Raw genomic sequence first — 9,351 nt, 5'->3', positions numbered from 1 at the left:
TACTTACCACATAAAATTAGAGTGCAATGGAGCGAAATAAACCTGGCCCCCAGTAGTTGCTTAATAAATGAGGGTTACTATTATTAAATATTATAGACGGCAGCTGGGCTTCAGAAATGGAGGGGGGGGAATAACAGCAGGGGAGAAACCCACATAAAGACCTTGGGATTCTCTTCAATCCCTGGACCTCACAGCCCATTAGTTTGCAAAGTGCTTTTTCATCTCTAATCGCGGTGTGTCCTCACCAGAGCTCTAGACCACGACAGTCTGACCTCACAAGAGTCCTTGAACAGAACTAAGTAAAGAGCAGCGTGGCCACACGGAAACTCAGAAAGGTGACGTGATTGCCCTCAAGTCACACAGCACGCCGAGAGTGCCCGCAGACTCCAGATTCACACGCACCCTTCTTTTTTTGCTGTTTCCACAAAACCAGAGCTCTTATCTGCTCTCCACTGTCCTCTGCTTGGTCATGAAGGTATTTCCACCCCAGAACGTTCCTGAGCTGGGTGGGCGTGCTCCTCGTCGGCCCAAGGTCTCATTCCGAGAGCGGTGCTTGCCCATTCAAGTGAGGACTTGGAGCTGTGTCTTTTATTCCCAAGCCTGCAGGGCAATCAAGCAGTCCAATAATAATAATATGTCATGTTGGATACTCATAATGCACTTGTTTCATGTGGCACTCTTAGAATTTTAATTTGATACAAGGAGCATTATTACTCCATATTCATTACATTGCACGTTAACCTCTTTTAAAAACCCTTTTTTCCCAGCAATAACAGAAGACAATTTGACATGAAGAAAGTCATTTGGGGAAGAAGGTCTGCCCAGTGGGTTTTCCCTAGCAGCCCCAGGGCCTGGGCCCCACCGTCTTCTCCCCCAGGGCTCCGGGCTCCCTTGTCACGGTTTACCAGGAGCCCTTTACCTGGCGCTCTGGCCGCACCTGCGGGAGGGTCTGCTCCACCAGTTCTCACCGTCGCTGGGCCCTGAGCCCGCAGCCTTTTGCCCCAGTTTAAACTACCAGGACGCTTGGAGGTGCGTATAATCACGGAGATTTAATTGGAAAAAAGAAGAGAAGAGATCCGGGCTGGAGGTGGGTAGAGGACCAGTGGGAGGAGATCTGACTCTCCTTAAAGAATTACACACTCCGAGGTTTGGCTGCGGAAGCTTGAACATGGATCACACCGGGTTACTGTCAGGAGCGGGACCCTACCTAAAGACACTGAAATCCACTCATTCCTCCCCGCCGCGCCCCCCCCCCCCCCCCCCCCCCCGACCATACACCTTTTATTTTCATTCCTCACCACCAAGGACACAAGCCCCACTGGATGGGGCTGACCTCTGGCCACACCAACTGTCCCAGGTGTCCTCAGGCGGTGCACCAGCACCGAGAGCTGCTGGGGGCCAGGGGTGAGAGGTCCCACCTGTCTCTAAATGGGGCAGCCTGACTTTTATTTTGCAAACTGATTCCACACATACCTGTGAAAAAGAAATGCTGAACCTTGCACCCCAATCTTGTCTCCGCCCTTTGTTTTACAGATCAGGAAACCAAGACCCAGAGAAGCCAGGGTCTTGTTCCAGGCATGTGGCTGGGTGGGAACGAGAACCCAGTTCCCTGGCCACTGCAGTACACTGTCTCTAATGCATTAGCCCTGTGACAACGCCACCACCATAATATCTTTCCACTGATATTGGGAGAGAGCTACAGTTTATGTGTCATTACAATGTACCAGGAGCTTCTTCTGAACCGTACACAGCCTTGAGGTGACTATTACTCTCCCCATTCTATGGATGAGGCCACTGGGCTCAGAGAGGTGAGGCTCAGCGGGAGGTCAGCCAGGGGGCAAGGGAGCAGGCCTGGAACCCCAGCCACCGGGGCGCCACAGCCTCTGCCCTGCATCCCCGCATTTACTGCCTGGAACTATGCACCTGCAGCCTCCATTTACTTCTCTGTGAAACTAAATGCCTCATTCCTTCCTGTCCACACTAATTTACACTCCAGGTTCAAGTCAGAGGAATATAAAAATTCTTGGAAACATCTAAAGTACTATAAAAAAGCACGACTAATGCCATTATAAAATGTGGACAAATTATTTGGTTTGGGGCCCCCCTTTTTTTTTCCTCTTTAAATGCTGTAAAATGTCTGCCGGGAAAAAAGGGTCTTTGCTCCGACAAAGTATAAGGCATTACGGGTTGGAGATACTATTTATTCAGAAACTTTTTTCCTGGAAGATTTTCTGGGCACAGCACTGGATCACGTACTAGGGATTCAGAGAGAAATGAAACCAGCCCCAGCCTTCAGGGTACTCAAGTGCTTTGGGGACTGCCAAGAGATAAAGCCTCAATTACATCCCAGTGAGGAACGTGCCAGATGGAAGGGTGCTCTGGAGGCCTGCAGCGAGGCAGACGGGGCCTGACCAGCATGCTGGCCAGGAGGGCAGGCTCTGGTCTAGGTTGCCTTGGATTCAAAGGCCGGCTAGTCACTAGCGTTGTGTCCTTGGGCAGTTCTCTTGACCTCTCTGTGCCTCAGTTTTCTCTTCTGTAAAATGGAAACTATACAAGACAATAATTGGGTCCCTATTCTAAGGATTGCTATAAATATTTCATGAGCCAGGGACTCTTTGGAAAGCTGATGAAGCCTGTAGACTCTTTCTGGGAATATCATTTTTCAGTGCATGCAATAAAAATACATAGGAATACCAAGTGTACTAATTATATTCAAAATAGTATCAAAATATTAAATACACAAATGTATAATTCAGCAATATATGTGCTGCTTTATTAAGGCATTAAATAATAAGGTCTGGCGGCCGGTCTAATAAACGCCATAATTTGATGCAGCGATAGGCGTAAACGATCCCTCAAGACATCTGCAGTTACGTGATGTGATAGGAATTTCTCCATTTTTTTCTGTTGGTGACATACAGGTGAAGGAAATGTTCCTTTTCAGTTTAGATCAGGGAACACAGTGATGTCATTTTTCCCTTTCTCTGACCCTCTGAATTCTCTTCAGAGGACCCACTAGGGCCTGTGGATCCAGGTGGCCAAGCCCTGCCCCAGGGATACCCTCCCGTGACAGGGAGGAGGGCGTGGTGCTGAGGGGCCAGCAGGGGGAGCTTGGGGTGCTGCTTAGGGGGTCGGAGAGCTGGAGGCCTGAGCGGCTGCACAGCACCGTGTCCTGGGATCAAGTTATGCTGGTTAAAGATTGATCAGTTAAAGATTAAAGAAAGCAGGACCAAGCTTGGGCAGTTTATAAAACCCCTACACCTGGGCCATCCTCCACTGGTAATAACCTCTGTGTTGGTTAAGGTCGGCTCTACCAAATTCGAATCTCAACTCCACCACCCACTCAGTGTCACCATGGAGGAGATTCCTGTCTTCACTGTGTCTCGGTGGCTTCATCTTTAACAGGGAAACAATGGTCCTGGCCTCTTGTGACTGTTGTGACAATCCAAAGGGAGGTGCAGCAAGGTGTGTTTCTCACCGGAAATGCCATCAGGCTGGTAGACCAGAATGAGCCGCTTCTAGCCGCTTCTAGCCGCTTCTAGGCGGTACAGCCTGCACGTTCAGAGCACAGGCTGAGGGGCAAAACGGCGAGTCTGAACCCCAGCCCTGCCACTAACCTGCTGTGTAACCGCGCGTGCCACTCAGTCTCTCTGGGCCTTGGATTCTTCCTCTGTGGAATGGGAAAAATAATAGTATCAACCTCACCCTGTTGTTGCCAGGACTAAATGAATGAATTAGTGTATAGAAAACAGAACAACCCCCGACGCATGTGAAATGCTCGCCTGTTTGCTCCAGTATCATCGGGATTGATGTTATTGCCCAGTGAGTGGACCTAGCAGCCGCCCAACACCCACACTTTGTTATTTTCCAACCTCTAATAACCTCCATTAACAGTTGATGAAAGCAAGTAACACAGTTATTTATTTTATGAACAATGGTCGCAGATCTAAGACTCTGAGATGGTTTTTGGAGCAGTGGAAGGACCAGGTAGGTATACTGTGCCTGTTATATGCCACTCCTGTTACATTATTTAATCCTCACAATGGTCTTCCCAGAGAGTTACCATGACCCCATCTTGCTGATGAACAAATGGAAGTTCACAGAGGCAAGGTCAGCCTAGCTTTGCAGAACCACTGCGTGACAGGGCTGGGATTTGAACCCAAGTCTGTCTTGCCCCCAGAAGCCTCTGCTGCAGGGAATATTTCCTGCTGAGCCAGAGGGTGGGGTCTGCCCATCTAAGGCCAGCCTTCTTGTCCCTCACATCTCTGGTCCAACCAGGCCCACAGGAGCCAGGACGCTTGCTCTGTGCTAATGAAGAGCATGTGTTTACCTCATGGGCACCGAGCTAGGCTTTCTATCTGATGTGTCCATTTTTAATGCATAATGGCCCTGCTGGAACAGCAGGCCTCTCCTTCCTCTCGGCCCGTGTAGTCCTCATTATCAGGGACATGAGACAGGAGTGCAGCAGCTGCTGGGTATTTTACCCCAGGGCAGCCATCGTGGCACTGGCTCACATGTCCAAAGGCTACACACCTGGGACAAAAGCCTGATCCTTGGTCTTCCTTTCACCCTCTTCTGGGACAATTGGGGGCAAGAGAGGAGGGTCCTAGAAAAGTGACAAGTGTCCCCAAGCTTTGCAAAGCTCAGGCAATTTCCTCATTCACGTGCTGGCCCTGGAGATAAAAGGACAAAGGAGATGCAACTCCCGGATGCAAGAGCTCCCACTTTAGGAGAGACACGCATGCGTATCTCACTTGTCACTGTGACCTGGGACATAACTGAGGGGTTGCAGAGGGCTAGAGGAGCTTAAAGGAGGAAGTGGCTTCATCTCCTTAAAGGGGTGAGGGATGGGGGATCCAGGGAAAACTTTTTCAAAGGATGCGACATACAAAAACAAGGAAGTGTTCATCAGGCAGAGAAGTGGGAGCAGTCAGGGATGGAGGGGCTCAGGACCAATACTTAGCAGTCACCCACCATTAGGCAGATTCTATGTCAGGCACTTGACCTGCTGTCTCTCACTTCATCTTCACAGCAATCCAATGGATGTACACCTCAGCGTCCCCAATCACAGTGGAGGCTCAGAAAAGCTGAGACCCTTGCCCAAGGACACACAGCTGGGAGTGAGTGGTGGGGCCAGGCTGCCACCCAGGATTGGTGGATTCCAAGACATGTGTTCTGTCCACATTGAGCCTTGGCAAAGGAAACCCACTGGCAAAAAGCCAGAGGAGGGAGGGAGTCTGAGGTGCTCAGAGAAGGAAGCTGGAGTATAGAAGTTCGCCAGGGGGGAAAAGGGTATTAGAGCCACAGGACAAAGGCCTCAAATGTCACACCGTAGTGAATGTTCTTTGTTGCTACAGCAGATTGTTAGACAGATTGTTATAAGGATGGCCCCAGTGAATCACCTCCCTGTATCCACACCCTTTGCAGTATGGACTGCTACTCCTTCCTTTAAGAAACAGAGGCTACATCCCTGCCCCCTTGAGTCTGGGTTGACCTGTGACTGCTTTGGTCAATAGGATCTGGCGCAGTAACCCTGTGGGAGTTCCAGAGCCCAGGCCTTAAGGGGCGAGCAGCCTCTGATCGCAATCTCCTGCTGCCCTGAGGCTCCATGTAAGGAAGGCTGGGCCAGGCTCCCTGAGGATGAGAAGCCACGTGAAGAGAGAGAGACAACCCCACACCAGCCACCTCTACCCACTCAACTGAATCACCAGACACATACCTGAGCCGATCTTAGATCTTTGTCCCAAACTGCCATTTGAATGCAGCCACACAGAAAGGACTCCAGATAACCCTTTGCGGAGGAGCTACGCCCAGCCCAGATTGCTGAATCATGAGCCAATAGATAGCTGTCCCTGTTTGAGGTCACTAAGTTTTAGGGTGGCTCATCATCCAGCAATGTGATTGGGTTGGACTTGGGCTGACTCTTGTATGTTGCTGAAGCAGTTGCCATTTGGTGAAAAGGCACGACTGAATTTAGCTCAGTGGTCTGCACCTCTCTCAGGCCAGTTATTCTGGAAACAAGTCCTCTATGTGGAGGGCAGGCATGCAGAGGCAGGACCAGAATCCCGGGACCCGTTGCATAGCAATCACGGGGACAGCTGGGTTCTCCTTTGGAAGCTGGAACTAAACAGCCTCCCTCCTTGGTTGATCCATTTGTCTTACTGCCATTTCTTTTGCTTTTCTCCTTCCATCACCAATGGTGGAAGCAGCTGCCAAAATAAACTAGGGCAGGCCGCACAGCCAGAAAACACCAACTGCCTGGATGTCTTTGTCTGTGTCTCCCTGGATAACACACTTTTCTTTATTCTTGGAGAATCTTCCCAGTGGGGACCTCGGGTCGCTGGGGAGTGGAGACTGTCTCAAAGATACCAGCTGAGCCCTTAATGCATCCATGGCATTTATGGGTATTATTGTGTTATTTATGTATATTAATGATGAATTTCTACTGTGTGCCTAAGACACAGTAGAAATCCACACGAAAATGCTGCAGGACGGGTGCCGTTACCCCATTTCACACGGAAGATTCTGAGGCCCAGAGAGGCAAGTGACTTGTCTGTAGGTGGCAAAGCCAAGCTTTGGACCCAGGTGGTCCAGCTCCAGAGCTGGAACTGTTTCTATGCTGCATGCTGTTTCCTTTCCAAAAAAAGAAAAATCCAGCAGCTAAGAGTCCAGGTGATGGGAATATTGCCCAGGTCTGATGGGGCAGGCAATAAGTGATCTGCATTGTAAAAGATGACTCTCTTTTCGCTGAACTGGTTACCAAAAGGTCCTAAACTTTACCCTGCGGTGTCCAGCTGCAACAGAGACTCTGGTGGAGCCTGTGTCTCTCCCCTCTTCTCACACAAGCATTTCATGGGCAGGGAGGGGGTGTGGGGGGTGGGCGGGCCCCTTGCACTGCTCTCTGTCTTGAGCACTACCTATGCAGGAAGGATCTGGAAGGAGTGTGATGGAGGGGAGTCCCACCTTGGACAGGTCTGAGCAGAAAGCCTGCTTTCTGGGTCTGGGAGAGGAACGCAGAGCTCTCTGAGCAGCCGCGCCTGCGGTGACCAGCTCTCATTGCGACGCATTGTGGAGCCAGGCTCTGTACTTGTCAGCTTGTTACAGCCTTGGGCTGACTTGCCCCACAGACAGACCAAGTCCAGGCTTGAGGCACCATCAAAGGGCAGAGACACCTACAAAACACATCTTACATTTTTAAAAAGTAGACAGAAATAGACTCAAGGGGGAACACCAGAATTTTGTTTTACATTCTTGTACCTACAGACCTTTTCATAGTGTTATTTGGAATTTTTATGAGGCAAGTGGCCCCATAATCATTTCAGTGTGGGGCCTTTATATTGGACCTCAGTCTCCCCATCCACAAAACTAAACAGTGTGCTTATTTGTGTTCCCAAACCTGGCTGGGTGTCAGAGCTACCTGGGGAATGGGGACCTCAATTTTGGGACCTCCGTTCTGATGATTCTCAGAGAGGAAGGTGGGCCCAGACATCTGTCTGTATCTTAACAAATGTCCTGTGGCAACTCTTCTGACAAGGACAGATCTATAAAAGGTGGGTTTGAGGATTATCCCACCATCCTGATTTGCTCAGGCTGGAAAGATGTCCCAAAACAGGGGAGTTTCAGTGTTAAAACCAGGAAAGTTCCAGATAAACTGGGACAAGTTTGTAATCTTCACACTCCCCGAGTATCACCCAGGGCCTTCTGGCTTGAATTCGCTATGAATCTTCAGTGACATTCATACAAGATAAATCCTTCTCTCTAAGAGCAGCTGAAGTTGCAATACGTTGTTTCTAAGGAGTCTAACATGATCTAAGGAGCTATCCGAATTCACGGTGGTGTGAGAAGGTCTCTTGACTAGCGCCCCAGCTGAAGGCCACCCAAGGAAATCTTTGATTCCAGCCATTCTCTGCCCAGACACTCACAGCTCCTCGGACCATCTCCGAGGAGCTCCAGTAGTGAGTTTTCACTGATATTCCCGTGTGCAAAGGGTCACAGCGATAGAAAAGAAAATCTGTGGACCCCCTTCATCTCTCTTTGATTTTTCATTTTGTATTTTCAGAGAATGTGCAAGTGTGTTATCTCACTTAATCCTCACACACAACCGTGTGGATAGGATGTACATTTATCTCATAAATAACCAGTTGAAGACCCCAGCTCCTCCTGTAGGTAGTCACAAAGGAGGTGGGGATCCACAGCTTCTCCTTCTTGTAACACAAAAAACTTCCCGCTTGCCCAGCTCCAGGAAGGGCAGTGGTTGTAAGGAAGCAGGTGGTGTAAGAGGAAGGCTTCCATATCCAAGAAAGGGAACTAGAAAATGATGGGGTCCCACGGAATCACTTGCTGCTGGTGTTATTTGGTTCTTTAGATCAGCACTATCAAATAGAAATATAATGCATGCAGTTAAATAATTTGACATTGTCTATTGGCCACACAGGGTGGGACAAAAGTAGGTTTACAATTGTTCATATGGAAAATAATACAATAATTAATAAATAACAATACAGGAATAAACTCGCATACTCACAACCGTAAACCTATTTTTGCCCCACTCCGGATGCGTGATAACCGACAGACTTGAGGACACAGGTGTGACTAGACTTCTCCAGGGAAAGCGAGAAGAGTAGAATCGTGTTAGATGAAGGCTTAGAGAACACTCTTTTTAGAGGACAAACATTAAAAATAAAATAAAGAAAAACCACTAGAAGGCCTAAAACCCAGTGAAAAATAGGAAGAAATAAGAGATAGGAGGCAAACATTGTGGCAACCATTTCTGTCATTTTCTAACCCCAAAGTAGCAAATTCAATTGCCTATGGGAGCCAGGCAGGTGACTTAGTGAGTAGAGAAGCTTGGGTGTAGGAAAATGACAAGGGACTGTCATTTTCACAGGCAGAAACCGCCTTGTACACAGGCAGAAACTGCCGTCTAGGTTCTGTCTATTTTTGCCCCATGGGAATTTGGGTCAATGTTGCCAGGTATTTGGCTTTTGCAAGAAAAGCTGAAACTTTATATTTTTATATGAAATTTGCCATTTTAAAAATGTTCAATTCTCACAAAAAAACATCTATGGAATTTTTTTCAGCCTCCAGGCTGCTGGATTGCAACTTTTGCCTCAGCATCCATGACAGCAACAGTCCTGGACCAGGAAGGTCTCCGGCTGGACCCACTACTGTAATCTTTCATTTGCATATTCATGAGAGGGTCTCCCCATAGATATGTGGATGAATAACTTTGACAATCTGTGCTACTCTATTTAAAAGCTGACAATGGAAAAATTAAGAAGTAGCTTCCTAATGACAACAGAGATATTCTAATCAATGCCTAAGAATGTTTCGTAACCTTTGCCAAGATCT

General features: G+C 48.5%; 1 long non-coding RNA gene across 1 annotated transcript; it reads right to left on the bottom strand.

Moving 5' to 3' along the window:
- Positions 1 to 202: 202 nt before the first annotated feature.
- LOC129081521 (uncharacterized) lies at positions 203 to 5,765 on the bottom strand. The gene is made up of 3 exons (XR_008530313.1): positions 5,720 to 5,765; positions 3,618 to 3,670; positions 203 to 600 (listed from the first exon to the last, which is right to left on the bottom strand). It is a non-coding gene; the product is annotated as an uncharacterized LOC129081521 (long non-coding RNA).
- Positions 5,766 to 9,351: the final 3,586 nt, after the last annotated feature.

The sequence above is a fragment of the Pteronotus mesoamericanus genome, unplaced genomic scaffold (assembly GCF_021234165.1).
Source record: "Pteronotus mesoamericanus isolate MK-2021 breed Mesoamerican mustached bat unplaced genomic scaffold, CSHL_Meso_final scaffold_1066, whole genome shotgun sequence".
NCBI classification, from domain to species: Eukaryota; Metazoa; Chordata; class Mammalia; order Chiroptera; family Mormoopidae; genus Pteronotus; species Pteronotus mesoamericanus.
This window is presented reverse-complemented; position numbering and strand designations above follow the sequence as displayed.